Genomic DNA, 18,334 nt, shown 5'->3' with positions numbered 1-18,334 from the left:
GAAATGCAAGAACAGTTGAACTGATAAATAAAACCAGGAGGTGGTTTGGTTTTTTTAGAACACCAAGAAAATGAATAAACCATTAGTAAACACAATTTTTTAAAAGGAGAAAAAGCCCCCAAATCATCAGAAGTTAAGAATATTATTAGGGAGAAGCAATTTTGTTTCGCATCTAAAGAGTTGGCCTCCGAGGCATGAAAGCCTGGGTTCAAGTCCCATCTCTGATAGGTACTGGCTTTTTAATTAGGGGCATATTACTTCACCTCTCAATACTTCAGGCAATTCTCTTAGACTATAGGAGTAGGAGCAAGTGTACATTTGTAGAAGGAGATATTTTCTTACCAAGACTTCCCTATGCCAGTAAAAATCATAAGTCTAGTCCAGAATAGGAAATATTACTAGCTGCTTTAGTCTCACAAAATAGAGAATTTAAAGGAAATAGATTATTAGCTACAGAAATATAAACAACCCAAATGGACACAACAAGAGAGTAATAACCCAACTGGGCCAATCTTGGAGAAATGAGAGAAGTCATCAAAGAATTACTACACACCCCAAATCTGATCCAGGTGGATCACAGGTGCATTCTTTTGAGCATTCCAATAAGAAATAATCTCTGTTTTACATACATTATTCATAAACAATGAGAAACTGGAGAATCATACCTGGTAACTTTTATGAGGCAAATAAAGTGTTGATTTTAAAAACTGGCAAAGATAACACTCAAAAAGAAAATTGTATGCCAATTGCTGTAATGAATTTAGACGAAAGCACACTAAATCAAATATTAGCTTACAGAATAAATCAATAAATTAAAAATAATTGAGCACCTAATATGTGCTTACCAAGCAGGTTTCATACTGGGTATGAGGGTCTGGTTCAACAGCTGAAAAACCATTGGCATAATAAAATATATATTTTATTTTATCAAAAAACTCAAATCTCCAACATGATTATATAAGTTAGTACATGCAGAAAGCCCTTGGATTAAGTAAACATTTATTCATTTTATAAATGATTAAGAAGAATAGGAATTTTAATTAATTAATTTAATATTTAATAGGATATCTCATGACCAATCAATTAATAAGCACTTATTAAACTCTTAATATGACCCAGGAATGATGCTATCTGCTAGGGATACAAGTTTTTAAAAATTTCCTTCCCTCAAGTAGCTTACATTCTAATAGGTAAGACAACATGTACATAAAGGGGTACATAAGATACATATAAAGTACATGAAAGGTAATTTGAAGGGGAAGGTACTCATACCTGGGAAGACCTAGAATGGCACAAAAACATTAAAACAGGAAATGTAATGTCTTGTGTGAAGAGCAGCAAGTAGACCAGTGTAGCCAAATTAATGTGGGACAAAACTGGAATAGTAGTGAGGGGAGACAAACAGATTCTGATGGGTTTTAAATGCCAAACCAAAGAGTTTGTATTTTATTCTAGAGATAATGTGAACCACTAGAATTCATTAAGAAATATTCACACAAAAATTGGGGAGCACTTTACATCCTTTACAAGGTGATTTTAACCTTTTTATTTATGCTACAATTCATTTTCTACCCTTTTTGTTAAACAAGCCATTCAAAGCTTACCTGAAAATTGTTTCTTTACACATAGGTTTTTAGTAGTTTTTTTTTAATTAAACCAAAGTTCTTTTCCTGATCCTTTTAACTACTTGCTATTCTTCCATGAAAGCAGTATCACCTTACATCCTTTACCTTATCACTTCTTGCAGGGGGTTATAGCAGTAGTCTTCAGGAAAATTAATTTTTCTTTGTATTTCCAGCACTTAGCACAGTACCTCATACATTGTAGGTACTTAATAAATGTTTATTGACTGACTGGTTAATAGAAAACTGGTTGGGCTTGTTTGTTTTGCCCAGAGGGACTCAACTTGATAAGCTTTGTAGTTTTCTGGCTTAAAGAAGAGAAGTATGGTACAGGAAGACAACAGGGAGGACAGAAGAGGAGGAGTGAATAGAGAAGTAGTTTCGTATAGTACATGTTTTTGTTCCTGAATGGACCCATAACACCAAGACTTTCTAGGCTTTAATAAATCACGTCTCCTAACTCATGTGCCTCCTACTCAGGTTTCTGTACCCACCACAGATACGGAGTACAGGACTACATTGGTGGGAGGGTGTGAACCAGCCTTACATACACTCTGATCTTTTTATTATTCCTGCATTTGTCCTATATGAATAGACCTCTTCTGGCCAAATTATGGGAAGATAGATACAAGAGTAACAGGATGAACAGCAGAAGAGGAGCTGTGAATTGTACCTTGGAAGGAGAGAGTACCAAATGATACCACAGAGTCAACAAAGCAAAGCTATCAGTAGAAACACTTGTTTTCCGTCCTAAAAGATACCATGAAGGTCTAACATCATTCATAAGAAAAAGTTTTAAGAAAATTCAAAATCACTCAAGTACATAGCATATATTTGTATATATGTGTAAATATATACATCTGGATATCATCTAGATGTATAGATATATGACATATTAATATGTATTTATATATTATGTATAATATATAAATATGTATCTGTATAAACATATCATATATCATTTTTATATTTATACATATTGTGTATATGTATAAATATATACATCTATACATCATTATAAATCTATACAGGTCATGTAATATAGTGGAAAGGGCACTGAATTTGTCAGAAGATGCTGGTTCGAGACACAGCTCTCATCACTTAACTAGTTGATTAACTGTGGGCAAGTCAGCAAATATCTTTTAATCATAGTTTCTTCAAATAATAATCCTCGTACAGTACTTACCTTTGTAGGGTTGCTGTGAGGAAAGTACATCACCAGCTACAAAGGGTTACGTGAATGTAGGGCTACAGACTGTAATACTGTATACGAGGACTGTCCCTTCCCATGGTCCTTATTCCTAGCTCTAGTATACCTGTGTATATAGTGCACTGAAATTAGTGTGGCTTCTGAACAGGTGTAGTAGCATGATAAGCTGTTCTGGCACCTGGGCATTCTGTCAACAATCCACATTGCAAGCCTTTATGTGATTAGCATAGTATTGCCTCAACAGTCTCTGCTTTGAACAAAAACCCCTAACTGCTCAGCTGACTGTTTAATAACCCAGATTAATGTGCCAGTAAACCTCGCTAAAATCATATTTATTTAGTAGGTCATAACCACTCCAGAGGAACCATTACAATCTCTCATGACATTGTCAGTAATCAGCATTTTAAAAACTCCCCTAAATATGCCATCACTGAACAAAATGCATTGGAGTTATTATGGGCTCCCAGGTTAGTAATCTGCATTTTGAAAACCTCCAGAAGAGTTATTTGCCTAATCCACATTCTGGGGGAGCATGTAAACACAGAAGCCATAAAAGTGACTCTGTTGGGAAGCTGGGGAGTGGAGTGGAATGGGGTCTACCCAGATGTCAGCACAGCTGGCTGTGGTTTAGTAGATGCATGCCATAGATAAGTTATCTCCTGTCTCCTCAGCTTTACTCCCAGGACTCCTTCTCTGGGTGGAGTGGGAGAAATAGGAAGATAAGTCAGACAGCAAACATCTCACAAGTGTCTATTATATGTTAGGTACTGTTTAAGCATCAGGGATCCAAAGAAAGGCAAAAGACAGCTCCTTCTTTCAAGGAATTCATAACCTAATGGAGACAACTTGGAAACAGCTGTGTACAAAAAAGCTCTATACAGGATAAATCAGAAAAAAATCATCAAAGAGAAGGCACTAGCATTAAGGGGGAGAATCTTCTAATAGAAGGTGGAATTTTATCTGAGATTCAGTGGAAGCCAGGAGTCAGAGATGAGGATTACTAGGCATGGAGGACAGCCAATGATAATATGGAATTGGGAGAGAGAGTGTCTTACGTGAGGAATAATAAAGAGGCTAGTGTTACTGGGTGGCAGAGTATGTGGAAAGGAGTAAGGTATAAAAAGACTGGGAAAGTAGTTGGGGAGGCAGAGGATGTTTTTGTTTGTTCTTTGTTTTTCAAGAAGACCAAAGACATTACAGGGTGATATCTTCGATGTCAAGGGAGGAAGTTATGAAGATTTTGAATACCAAATAGAATTTAATATTTGATCCAGAAGGCAATAAGGAGCCACTGGTGTTTATCGAATGGGGGTGGGTAGAGGATTGATGTGTTCAGATCTGTGCTTGAGGAAGATCACTGAATAGAGAATGAACTGGAAATGGAAGAGATCTCAAACTAACCATCAGGCTGTTGCAGTGGTCCAGGTGTGAGATGATGAAGGCCTATACCAAGGTTGTGACAGTGTCAGAGGGGTGAAGAGGGCCTGGGGAATAGATGTAAAGGTAAAATAGGCAGAACTTGGCAAGAAATTGGATATGGGAGGTGAGAGAGAGTGTGTGAGGAGTTTAAAATGATGCCTAGCTTTCAAGCCTCGGTGATTGGGAGGATGGTGGTACCCATTCCCCGCCCCTCCCCGCCTGCTTCAGCAGTAATAGGAAAGTCAGTAAGAAGTAGGTTTGGGGGGCAGCTAGGTGGCACAGTGAGTAGAGCACCAGCCCTGGAATCAGGAGGACCTGAGTTCAAATCCAGCCTCAGACACTTGACACACTTACTGGCTGTGCGAACTTGGGCAAGTCACTTAACCCCAATTGCCCTGCCCTCCCCCTCTAAAACAAACAAAAAAAGTAGGTTTGGGGGTGGGGGGGAAGATAATGAGTTTAGTTTTGGACATGCTGAACTTGAGGTGCCTATGTGACATTGAGTTTAATATGTCTAATAGGGGTGTAACAGTTTAAATTAAGGTAGTAGACTGGAGCGCAAGGTTCCAAGCTTGATCAATTAGTTAAGCTCTAATCTACCAATAAAAAGGATCTCAGTTTCCCCAGCTAAGCTAAGACCCTGAGTAAGGGGAACAGCTCCCTTTTATCATTTTGGGGAGTACAGAACAAAGAACAGGACTTTGGAGGCAGGATATAAGTTATAACTGGTTAAAAGAGCTCACCATCATGAATGGCAAAGTCAATCTGATTGGTTGCAGAGCTGAGATATAATTAGTTGGCAATTGGGAATGAGAGGCTTCTTCCCTCTTGTGACTGAGAAATGTCCCTCATTTGAGCCTACCTGCAAGGTTAGGGATAGTGGACCAGACTTCTTTGGATAACAAACCAGAAATCCTTCAAGAATAACAGATTTCCTTGACACAAGAATGGAACAGTGATTAACAAGAGAACTGAATTTCTAAACTTAGCTCGTTACAGGACAGATGAATTTCTAAACTAAGTTCAGAGACAAGGAATTATGACTTAGGCAGTTATAGGACAAAATCAACTAATTGTAAATAGGATCAATAAAAGACAGAATCAATCTGATTATTTCAAGTAGTTGGAGATTCGAGTCTGGAAGTTAGGAGAGAGATTAGGGATGGTTAGTAGATCTGTGAATCATCAGCATAGAGACAATGACTAAATTCATCGGAGCTGATGAGATCACCAAGCAAAACAGTAGAGATGGAGAAGAGGAGGGCCCAGGACAGCTCTGTGGGACACCTATAGTTAGCAGACATGACCTGGACAAAGATCCAGCAAAGGAGAGTGAGAAGTAGTCAGGTAGAAGGAGAACGAGGAGAGAGTAGTGTCATGAAAACCTAGAGAGAAGAGAGTATCAAAGAGAAGAGGGTGATCAACTGTATCAAAGGCTGCAGAGAGGTCAAGAAGGATGAGGATTGAAAAAAAATTAGATATGGCATTTATGAGATCATTGGTAACTTTGAAGAGAGGAGTTTCAGTTAAATGATGAGGTTAGATGCCAGACTGTAGACAGTTAAGAAGAGAGTGATAGCAAGGGAAGTGGAAGCATCAATTGTAAACAAATTTCTCAAGGAGTTTAGCTGCAGAAGAGAGGAGAGATGTAGGACCATAACTATCGTGGATGGATGGATCAAATGAAAGGGTTTTTTGAGGATGGAGGGATGCTTGGGCATGTTTATAGGCAATAGGGAAGCAGCCAGTAGACTGGGAGAATGGCACGGAGAAGATGCGATGGAATGGAATCACTTGTGCATGTAGAGGAGTTTTCCTTGGTAAGGAGAATGGACCACCTCTTCATGTGAGACAAGACTGTAGGACATAGTGATAGAAGGCATCGGAATTATGTGAGATGATGTAGCAGCAAGCACCCTAGCATACCCAGGATGGCCTGCTATCACAAGTTCTTTGAGCTGCTTTTAAATGAAAAATAGCTTTTTAAAGGGTCAACAATCTTACTTTAATTAAACATATATATCATTCACTTAGCTCAGGGGAGAGGTCAGCACCCTGAACGTAGAGAAAATACAAGCAGAGAAAATAGCACAGATCAACAGACAGGGCTTCTGTCTGAGAAACTGGCACAGATCAACAGACAGGGCTTCCAACTGTCTGACCAAAGTAATACATACATAGTTACCAGAGAGGGAAGCACTAGCATGTGGATTTTCAAAGCCGGGGGGCTCCTTAATGGCTACCTAGAGTCTTGTCTGGCCAAATCACAAGAACATTCTTCCTATGAGTGAGTTGCGAAGCTAAATGCTAACCTCAGAATATAAATACAGCCAGAAGGCATCACAACCCTTGTGCTTCAATGCCTAATTACCAAAAGGTGTGAAAGCCTTCAAGCAAGCAAGCCTCCCCTAAGCAAGCTTCCCCTTTAAGCAAGTTCCTTCCCCAAAGGGCTTTACATGACACAGCTGTGAGCTGGAGTTCAAAGAAGCAAAACATCGTGATTGAACACATGTGGTCACATTAGCCTATTAATGGACAGAGAAGATCTTCCTATTCAATTAACATTACAGATGAGGGGTGGGATGAGGAAAGAGGGAGCTTTTGGAAAGTGGCTTCAATTTTTTTTTTTTTTTGCAAAATATAAGGCAAGGTTCTCACCTGAGAGAGGGAGGGAGAACTATTGGAGGTTTAATAAGATAATTATCCTTTTTCTTTTCTCTCTTCAGCCATTGTGACCTGGGTTAAGAACTATATTGAGCAAACAATTCACTCTTGGGACCCAGAAATTACTTTGTTGGCCCTTTTGCCTACTGATTTACAAGTATGAATTTTTAGGATCCTATCCTTGGAGATATATCTAGATCTGGAAGCAAGCTTAGAGATATCCAACCCGATTTCACAGATCAAAAAACTGAGGCTCAAAGCCATGAAGTGAATTGCCCAAGGCACACAGTCAGCAACTTGATCCCAGGAATTTTTTTTACTGCAAATCCAGCTCTCTTTGTACTAAATGCTTCCTCACTCCTCTGGGTCATATGGATATTGTGTCAAATCAGTTGCTTTGGGTTTGATATAATTGAGGATGGGCACATTCATATTTTAATCTCTGAAGCAAGTTCCTGTTCTCTTGTTCCCAACCACCAATGGGCCCAGAATGGGCTTCCTCTCTCTCTTATTTCACTTCCATTCATTGTACTTTTGATTCTCCAGCTGCATTGCTGCTAGGAGATGGAAAGAACTGACCAGATTTTTGGCTAAAAAAGAGATGCTCTATCCCCTGGCTGAGTAGCATCTGGGGGAAGAAAATCTCTCTCCTCTGCAAGACATGCCTCCACCTTGCCACCTTCAACTTGCTACCTCAGTCAAAGGGTGGCACCCAGATTTGTCCAAGATCGTTTCTTGTTGGCAACCACAGCTCCCTCAAAGGGGCCTTTTGAGTCCTCCTATCAATTTCAAGGTCAGTACCTGCTACCAAAAGACACTACCTCAAAGAATGAGAGAAACAGAAACAGACAGAAATAGGAACAGAAACAGAGAAAGAGAGAAGATAGAGAGAATTAAAAGCTGAAGCTGATTTTGCCTTTTTTTCCTTCTTAGCCAAGAAGTTAAAACCATGATCCTCTGCAGCGTAATGTCATCTTTTGCTCTCCATGTCTGTCTATGTTATGATGCCCCAGAGTCTTCTGTCCCCCCCCAAATAGGAGTCCATCAGAGGAACAACCCATAACACAAGAGTCACGTAAGGGATTGTTGGGATGAGGAGGGGGAAGGTTGCTCTAGTACTGCAGTAAGTATGCCTCTTCTTGTTGTCCTTTCACATTTTTCATTTACCCTTTCCTTGCTTTGTCCCTTTACTTTGATTTTCCTCTTCTCAGAATTTTCTCTCCTGTCTAAATCTTAAAACCACTAGTGGCTAAAAGGATACATATCCCTAATCTCTTCTCTTTTAACAACCTTTAGGGAAAAAGAAATCCTCATTTAGGAAATTCTTCTTGCAGCTAACCTAAGTCCTTGACATTGCAGTTTAAATCCATTTCTTTGCCTCTTTTTCTTTCTCCTACTTCTCATTTTCTCCCTCTTCCTTTTTCTCTTCCTCCTTCCAAAGTTGGAGAATTCTCTTTTCCATTTTCCCAGTCTATCAACTCCTCTTCTTCCTCTTTCTTTCCCTCTTTTTCCTCCTCTTTCTCTTCCTCCTCCTTCCCTCCTCTTCCTTTCCCTCCTCCTTTTCCTTTTCCTCTTTCTTTTCCTTCTCCTTATTTAAAAGTTAGAGAACTTTCCCTCCATTTCCCTAGTCTATCAATTATAGTCTGGCCTAATTTCCGTCCCTATTCAGTAGTTAACCACTTCAGTTATTCTTTCCTCTACCTTCTGTGCTCTTCTACTATCCGCCTCCTCTGTATTTACCCCTGAGCGGCTCAACATTGTTGAAAGAAATCATGAAACTAATTGACTAGGTCTACAGCAAATTCAGGCCATCTAACCTCAGTCAGCTTTTCTTTGCTATGTGTCATTCCTTTTAATAATAATAATAATAACTCATAGTGATGTAGCACCTGAAGATTTATAAAACACTTTCCTCAGGTAGGTAGAGTAAGTATTGTTTATTACAGACGAGGAAATTTAGACTCGGTAAAGTTAAGTGTCTTCTTCAAGGTCATCATTAAGTAACTGTGGAGGAATAGGGTCTTGAAGCCAGTGTGGCTCCAAATTACCTTACTTTCTCCCATTATCTTCTTTTTTTATTTATTTTTTTATTTTTAGTTTCAACACAGCTCCACAAGTTTTTGAGTTCCGAATTTTCTCTCTCTCTCTCTCCTCTGCCCTTCCCCCCAAGATGGCACGTAATCCAGTATAGGTTCTACATGTACCTTCGCATTAAACTTATTTACACAATAGTTGAGTTGCAAAGAAGAATTATAACCAATGGAATAAATCGTGAGAAAGAAGAAACGAAACCAAAAAAGAAGGGGAAGAAAGAGAGCAAATAGTTTGCCTCAGTCTGCATTCAGACTCCGTAATTCTTTCTCTGGGTGTGCATAGCTTTTTCCACCATGAGTCTTTTGGAGCTATCTTTGAACCTTGCATTGATGAGAAAAGCCAAGTCTATCAAAGTTAGTCCTTACAGATACCGTGTTTCTGTAATTGTATATAATGTTCTCCTGGTTCTACTCCCCTCACAGCATCAGTTCATGTAAGTCTCTCCCAGTTTTAATGAATTCTGTCTGTTTCTCATTTCTTACAGCACAATAGTATTCCATTACATTCATATACCACAATTTGTTCAGCCATTCCCCAACTGATGGGCATCCCCTTGATTTCCAATTCTTTGCTACTACAAAAAGAGCTGCTATAAATATTTTTGTACATACTTGGTGCATTTCCCACTTGTGTGATCTCTTTGGGATACAGCCCTAGGAGTGATATTGCTGGGTCAAAGGGTTCCCATTCATTATCTTCTAAACTCTGTAATCAGTCTGACCTCATTCAACTGAAGCTATTCACTCCAAAGTTGCCATTCTTTCTTACATTAAATTTGTTACATTACAAATACATATTTATTATATATAACATACATGTCACACTATATGTATCATATAATTATTATTTGTTATATTAAATTATTTGGATATTTATCATACCCTGAACATCAAAGTCAGTCACTAAGAGTAGGACCTGGGTATCTCCAGCATCTAACACAGGCTTTGCATATAACAAATGTTTAATAAATGGCTTTTGAAGAATGAAACATATATTTTTGGACACAATAAATGCATGAGTTTTTTTTTACATTATTTTAGTATCTATAGCAAGAGCCACCCCATATCCCTTTCTTGCCTCAGCTCCCTGAGGGAATATCCATCCTTCTTTATCCAGGGCAGGTGTTACCAGAACCTGATAAACTTAGCCCTCTGGTATACAAGGGTCTGAGTTATTGAAGTAGGGAAGAGGGACAATGAAAGTGAGAATTTCATTCTGTGTGGCCTGTGTTCTGAGAGTCTTTATGCACCATCACGTTTTGTGACATTAAGGCACAATGACACCTATTAAAAGGGAGGAGTGGATTTCCTGATGCAGCTGTCATTTTCAGATAATCTACCTTCCTCCCTCCCCTCTCCCCTGTGTGTTAAGGGGTGTTCATGTCAAGTCTTTCTGATGTAAACTCCCAGTACTGCCTGCTGGAGAACGTGCAGGTGATGAGAGAGTTTACAAATGAATCTCACCCGCTATGAAAATAAACACCCCTGCTTCCTTTTGGAGTTTATTTTAGGCCTAAGTTAGCTTTGGCCAAGCTCCAATTATTTCTTCACTGGTGGGAGATTGTTATCTTAGCATGGAATTCTGCCTGTGGAATGTTCGCTTTGCAGCCACAGAGCTGCATTTGCCCTTTGAAAAGACTGGGGGTTGGCTTCTTTTAGCTAAATTTGGAGGTTTGTGAGGAATTGTTTGTGTGTGGGGGTGGGGTGGGGGTGTGTGGGGAGGGAGGGAAGAGGAGAGGGAGAGAGACAGAGACAGAGAGAGAGAGAGAGTGAGAGCGAACGCACTTGTCTAGTCCTCATCAGGACTTCTCAGACTTTGGTCCTTATTCTATTCTGTTCTCCCTTTATCCTGTTGTGATTTATCCACAACCTGCTGGGATGTGAGACACTCTGATCCTGAGGCTTTTTTTCTTTTCCTTTTTTTGTTGTTTTGTTCCCACAGAGAAGTTATGCTTGGAGTCAGGACATAGGGGCTCAACTTGCTGGAACATATCTGTGTAATCCCAGAAAGGTGTACAGCCCCAGAGTTGTTTCTAGGTTTGGCTACTTTGTTTCATCTTATTTTTTCTTTCTTTCCTTCCTTCTTTCTTTCCATCCTTCTTTCCTCCCTTCTTTCTTTCCTTCCTTCTTTCCTTCCATCCTTCCTTCCTCCCTTCTTTCTTTCTCTCTTTCTTTCTTTCCTTCCTCTGTCCTTCCCTCCCTTCCTTCCTTCTTCCTTTCTTTCCTCTGTTTCTTCTTTCTCTACCTAGAGACATTTCATGTGCCTGTTGCTGTTCACTTGTCTGCAAGTGTACCTCAGCCCTGGCCTCTCCTTCATGTCCCTTACCAAAGAGGAAATATGTGCTGCTTGGAAGTGAGTCTGCCAGTTTTTCTATCTCCTGGCTTTGGATGGCCCATCTTTGGTAATATGCCAGCCTGTGGCAGGCCCTCAGTCTGTCTAAAGGAAGCTTCTCGTTTTAGTGATTTGGGTATCATTTATTATCTGGCAGGTGGTAGATGATACTTTCAAGAAGGATGACAGTTTGTTTGGTCTTGGGCCAGAGGTGTAAGTTTGGATTGGGGCTCTGGCATGTGGCTAGCCCAGGGAGGGTTATGTAGGGGATTCTGACCATTCTTGTCTATAAGAAGCTAGAGTCCCAGTGGTCCCATGGAACACATGAATTTAAAAAAATCTTTTTGATCATTGTATTTCAATATAGTTGGTTTTCTTTGTAATCCTATATATTTTGTTTTATGTATTTAAAAACATTAATCTAAGACAGGGTCTACAGGCTTCATCAGACCACCAAAGAGGTCCATGATACAATAAACATTAAAAGCCTTGCACTAGAGAGACTGCTCAGATCTAAAGCAAGCCACAAGTGGAGCAGCCTCACACAAAAATCTGCAGCTTTTCTGAGAGTGAGCTCTGTGACCAACCCAAAGACAGTCTGCCTCCCTAAGGTCAACAGAAGAATGGGAATGGGCCAGCCTCACCCACTGGAATCTAATTTGAGCAAGAATTGAACTCATCTTTCCTGGGTGAGAGGTGGAGGCAAAAAGGAAACTTTATTATCTTTGCTAATTTTTTTTCTTGTCATTCACAATATAATAAATTATCTTTTTTTACTTTTGTTCTTTCCTGTTTGCCAGTTCTGAGAAACTGGAAAACAAACCTGAATGCAAAATTGGCCTGAGGCATGGCATTTATTCCAAAAACACACAGCCCCCTCAGGACTTCACCAGTACTTACAGTTTCCATTCAATCAATCAGTAAACATTTATTAAGCTTCTGCTATGTGCCAGGCACTGTGCTAAGCACTGAACAGACAAGTGACTCACTCACTTCTGCCTGTGTCCTGCAGCACCATGATGAGTGTGTGTGTGTGTGTGTGTGTGTGTGTGTGTGTGTGCACGCAAGCAATTTACTTCTGTCCTGTAAAATCCTAGTCCTAGAAAACAAAAAAGGTGTCTCTAAAACACAGGTGTCATATATGCATATCATAGGCCTCATGCAGCCCACAGCACTCCCGAGAATGGCTTGAACCAGATTAAAATGTAAATGGAAAATAGCTAACAAAATACGTTAATAACAAATGTGTAAACATATGTGGTTTTCTAAGCCAATATATGGCCTGCAGGGATCCTTATGTATGGTTTAGTGGCCCCCATTCCTATTTGAGTTTGTCACTGCTCCCCTAAAGTGCTTCCAGTGGGAATGGTTATCCTATAGGCAAGGAAGGTAATGTCCCTTTTCATCCCAACACTGCCACTTTGTGGCAGAATTCCCCCACATCGTTTTGCTCTGGAGCCTCTTCATCATGGTGTGGAGGTGACCCAAGTTCTAAAAGGCTAGGCCAACAGAGCACCTCTTGGCAGTTTCCACTGTGTTGGAAAGGCTTCAAATTCAGTCTCAGAAACAGGCTGTGTCTGTTTTTGCCTAGGCAAATAAAGAGAAACTCATCACCAACAGACTGTCCACTTGGTGGATTTTTTTTGGCTATAGCCAACCCATGAAAGGAAAACACAGAACAGTCCTTTATCTGCATGACCCCCTTTGTTTCTCAGTGATGATAGTGGAGTGGCAGAAAAGGGGTAGGGGAGCTAAGAATTCCAGTTTTTAAGTCATCCCTTAACATCAATTTAGGTGTTGATACTCCAAGTATGAGATCCTTGCCTAGGGACCAATATATAGATACACCACTGGAGGAATTAAGTGGTATCCATCTAAACACTTCTGTCGAAAACCAAACCAGAAGACAGCCAAATGGAAGATAGCTCTCACATTCTCCTTGAAGAGGCAATCCATTAATCAATCAACTAGAATGCCTTAAGAACTTCCTTTGTGGCAACCACCGAAAGGAGTTAAGTTTATTGAGTTTCTAGTGAATCCAAAACCAAGTAGCAACATCATCTCATGGCACATTTAATTATCTTGTACTTCTTTGCTTGTGATAAGTATTTGCAGCATGAAAATAATTACGTTCCCAATTATTTATGCAGATGGGACGAAGAGGTAGAGAAATCCTAAGAACTCCATAAGACTCTTCCCCTTCACTGACTTCTGTGGCAACTGAACAGCAAGCAACACTAAACACACTCAGGACAGTTGTCTCATAGTCTTCACTTTTTTGGAGTTGGTCTAGCTTTCTCCCCTTCCCCAGAGTCGTTCTGAACTTGGGTACATACTTCAAAATGCTATATCAATAATAGCTACGATTTTTACTTTTGGCATTATCATACCAATCTAGATTAGTTCTGGGAGTTTTCCCCATCTATAAAATGGGAATAATATTAATCTCTACCTCATTGGATTGTTGTAAGGATTAAATGAGATAAAATATATAAATATATGTATAAAACACTTCAAAACCTTTAAAGCTCAGGGGTTCTTAACTTGGAATCTGTGAACCTGTTTTAAAAAATATTTTGTTAACTATATTTCAATATAGTTTCTTTTGAAAATTATTATATTTTATGTGTTTAAAAACATTTTTCTGAAAAGGGGCCCATGGCACCAGATTGCCAAAGGGTCCACAACAGAAAAAAAAAAATGTTAAGCCTTTGCTGTCCATAAATATTAGCGTAGTAGTAGTGGTAGTCTTAATAATAATAATAATAAAAAACCTGCTTTCAACCTGCCTACCTTATAATTCTAGATCAGCCCTAGAAACTTCCTGCCCCTGAACAGTCAATTGATCTGATCTGACTAGGTTTGGAACTCTGTCCTGTAGTTTGGGCTGAAACTGATTTGCTAAGGTGGGAAGTATAGGAGCCATTCCAAATGACCTTTTCTCAAATTTATTCACTTCATCTGAAGTGCTGCTGGGCTTAGCCGTTGCCACTTCTCTTCTTATACGTTATATTTATTTTTCAAACTTTATTTTCTGGGCAGTTTTCTCTACTTCTTGAAATGTAGGTACGGACAGTCCTAACTTTATGTAAGTGGACTGTTCCACGGACCTCTACATGAAGGGATTTTTACATAGTGGGAATTTGCCCTTAGACATGGGGGAGAAAGGAAGGGAAGAAGGGAGGAAGCTGTGTGCCTATGGAGGGAGGAGGCCAGCACAGGGTTCAAAGATGTATGGTGTCCCGGGACAGAGAAGTGAGAGCAGGAGGAAGAACAACACATGGGAGTCTGTCCAGAATTGAGAGGAAGAGTATACTGGGGGTAGACACATGGGGCTAGACACGGGCACAGGAGAAGAGGGGCAATGCGAAGATGCTGGGAACAGACAGGCGATATCCAAGCTTTGTCAGTCAGAAGACAGACACACACGGCCCAGCAAAGGTCTCCTCTTTCAGTGCTAGAGGTCTCAAATCAAGCCCCTATCTGTCCCCAGTAATGTGGTGGCAGTCTTTCTGCATGTTCCTTTTCCTGATTTAACTTGGAGTGTTTTTTTTTTCCTTAGGGTTCATTTGTTTGTTTGATGGGTGGGTCCCAGTCAAGGTGCAGGAATGGAGACAGAAAACAGTACTGTACAGTAGAATTAACATAGGTGTTTTTAGAATTCTTTACATTAAGTCAAATTTGCTTAATGCAAGTTTAGGTAAAGCAAAAACAGTCTATATAATTGTATTTCATCTATTTTAGGTCTCTTTCACGTGATTCTGGCCTGTCAGCTTCCTCATCTTTAAGATGGAGAACTTTGGCCAGACAACCTCTGAGGACCCTTCCACCTCTAAATCTGTAACCCTATGATATAAACCCATTCCTTCAAATTGCTAGTTCTTCCCAGTCCTAACGTTCTATGATCCTCATAAGTGCTTTGGAGCTGACTTTCGCCTACCAGGTGAAGTTGACTCACCTACCCAATCAGCTCCAAGGCACTTATGAGAATCATAGAACGTTAGAACTGGGAAGAACTTTGGATGTCACCTAGTCTGACACCCTCAATATGTAGATGAAGGAACTGAGGCCCAAAGAACTGAAGCATCTTGCTCAAGGCCACAAAGCTAGTTAGTGTCACAGACTAGCCTTGCAGGCTGACTTCTGGTCTAGTGCTCCTTTCACTCACTCATATTCCCTTGCCTACTGCTTTCTCTTCTTCCATCCTACACTAATACATACCCACGTTCCCTTTTTGGTTGTTGTTGTCCTCAAATGCATCTGTGATCTCATCATTGTGGATTCCCTCCCATAACACAGACCTCATCATTCCCTACCTGCCTGCCCTGTATGACTTTTATTTATGTCTTCCCATAACTTCAGCTCAAGAGAGCCACCCACTGTGCCAGGGGATTTCCTCACTTTTTCTTCTAATGTTATAAAAACACACACAGGTTGTCTGTTGGTTATCCCTTGCTCTTGGCATGTGATCAGCCTGTTATCTTTCTTGATGATTCATTTCTTTGATGATGCTTTGAACAAGTCATGTTACTTCTCAGAGTCTCACTTTCCACATCTGTAAAATGAAACATTGGATTAGATAACCTTCGACATTCCTTCCAGATCAAAATCTCTGTCCCTCTGTTTCTGTACTCTGATTCTTCATGCTTCTTTGTTTTGTGTTTTAGCCTGCTCTTGGGCCCGAGGTGCCTTTCAAATGCCCTCTTGAGTGGTACTCATATTCAATTCTTTGGAGTCTGTAGTGCTGTTCTGTGACTTGCAGCCACAGAGAGTCAGTAGAATATTGACATTTAAAAAGATGGGCCTTTGTTTTGAATATAACTTGTTGTTACTTAAGGAGCCCCACAGCTTATATTTATTTATTTGTTTATTCATCATTTTTATTTATTTATTTTATTTCATTTATCTGTTTATTATTTATTTGTTGGTTTGTTTATTTATTTATTATTAGTTTTCACCATTCACTTCCGTAAGATTTTGAGTTTCAGATTTTCTCCCCATTCTTCCCCTCCTCCCACCCCAAGAATGGCATGAAATCTGATACAGGCTCTACATATACATTCATATTATATGTATTTTCACTGTAAAGAAGAATTAGAACCAATAGGAGAAACCACAAGAAAGAAGGAAAAAAAGAGAGAGCAAATAGTATGCTTCGATATGCAATTAGACTCCATAGTTCTTTCTCTGGATGCAGATGGCATTTTCCATCATGAGTCATTTGGAGTTTTCTTAGATCCTTGCATTGCTAAGCAGAGATAAGTCTATCAAAGTTAGTCATCACACAACTTTGCTGTTACTGTGTAAAATGTTCTTCTGGTTCTGCTCACTTCATTCAGTATCAGTTCATGTAAGTCTTTCCAGGTTTTTCTGAAGTCTCCCTGCTCATCATTTCTTATAGCACAATAGTATTCCATTACATTCACATACCATAACTTGTTCAGCCATTCCCCAATTAATGGGCATCCCCTCAATTTCCAATTCTTGGCCACCACAAAAGGAGCTGCTATAAATATTTTTGTAATTGTGGGTCCTTTTCCTGTTTTTATAATCTCTTTGGGATACAGACCTAGAAGTGGCAATGCTGGGTCAAAGGGTAGGCACAGTTTTATAGCCCTTTGTGCATAGTACCAAATTCCTCTCCAGAATGGTTGGATCAATTCACAACTCCACCAACAATGCATTAGTGTTCCAATTTTCCCATATCTTCTCCAACATTTATATATTCCTGTTTTTCTCATGTTAGCCAATCTCATAGGTGTCATGTGGTACTTCAGAGTTGTTTTGATTTGCATTTCTTTAATCAATAGTGATTTAGAGCACTTTTTCATGACTATAGATAGCTTTAATTTCTCCATCTGAAAACTGCCTGTTCATATCCTTTGACCCTCACATTTTCTTAAAAGCAATCATCAAGCCTGTTCTCCCCGACCTGCTTCATTCTGGACCCAACTTGTAATCCATTTGCACTATATATCTAAGAAACACATATGTATGTATATGTGTCACTTAGACAGTAGATATTCTTTATCTCTTAAAGACATAAACTTTCCCACGAAAGATGCGCATAAAATTTCAAAGTATCAACTCCATGGATGTATTTGTAGTAAAGGTAGAAACAGAAACATCTCAAACCATACTACAGTGAATGACCAAATCCATTGAGAAGAAACCAGTCAATAAAACTCCTATCAGTTTTGTACTGTCCTAACAACTAGAGAAGAACCTCATTAAACCTTAAAAATCCAGGTTAAATTGGAATGTGGCTGAGCACAATTATGAGGGAGTGAAGGTCACTCCTTAACTTCATACTAGATAATGTTTTTCTAAAGATTTCTTTATAACCCACTTTCCGGGGAGAAGCTATGTTCTTAATTAAAAAATCTAATTTTAAAGTAAGCGCTGACCTCTTTCCTCCCTCTGTCCCCAGAATCCTACCTCTCTGATTGCATTTCACTTGCGGAAATTAAGAGTCTTTGTTTTCTCTTATCATTTGATTGCTACTTTCTCCACAACAAGCTAGTAATAGCAAATAAACCTAGGCTTTAAGAATGGTTTTAGCAGATTCTGGTGGTTTTTCACAAATTTGCACCATGAAAACAATCTGTACTGCAAAAGTTCTAATAAGCGTCATTTAGAGACTTTGTTTTCTATATGGCCTATAACTCTTCTGTTAAGCTATTCTTTCACAGAGGGGTGTAAACCTTTTGAGCAGATTAACATGCCTTAATGTGGCAGGAATAATTCCCTGATTTACATCAGGTGGTATGTTCCAGCATGCTGGGAGGCTGCTATTTAAATCAGGGTTGATAATTGGGCAGAGCCATTTCCCCAGGGTAAGTAAAAATTGGGGGAGGAAGAAAAAGAAATCTAAATTCTTTGGGAATACAGTATTTTTCAGAAGAGAAAAACATTCTTATTATTTTCTAGTTAGTTTATTTGCACTGAATTGCATTATTTCTTCCAGGAGTGCCCTGGATCTGGGGCCTCTGAA

General features: G+C 39.5%; 1 protein-coding gene across 2 annotated transcripts in view; it reads left to right on the top strand.

Annotated features, from left to right (window-relative positions):
- The window catches only part of ANKRD6 (ankyrin repeat domain 6), a 94,812-nt gene that overhangs the window by 28,984 nt on the left and 47,494 nt on the right, over nucleotides 1–18,334 (top strand). The window lies entirely within an intron of this gene.

This window comes from Trichosurus vulpecula, chromosome 7 (assembly GCF_011100635.1).
Source record: "Trichosurus vulpecula isolate mTriVul1 chromosome 7, mTriVul1.pri, whole genome shotgun sequence".
Classification (NCBI taxonomy): domain Eukaryota; kingdom Metazoa; phylum Chordata; class Mammalia; order Diprotodontia; family Phalangeridae; genus Trichosurus; species Trichosurus vulpecula.
Note: the sequence above shows the minus strand (reverse complement) of the source record. Positions and strands in the feature narration are given on the sequence as shown.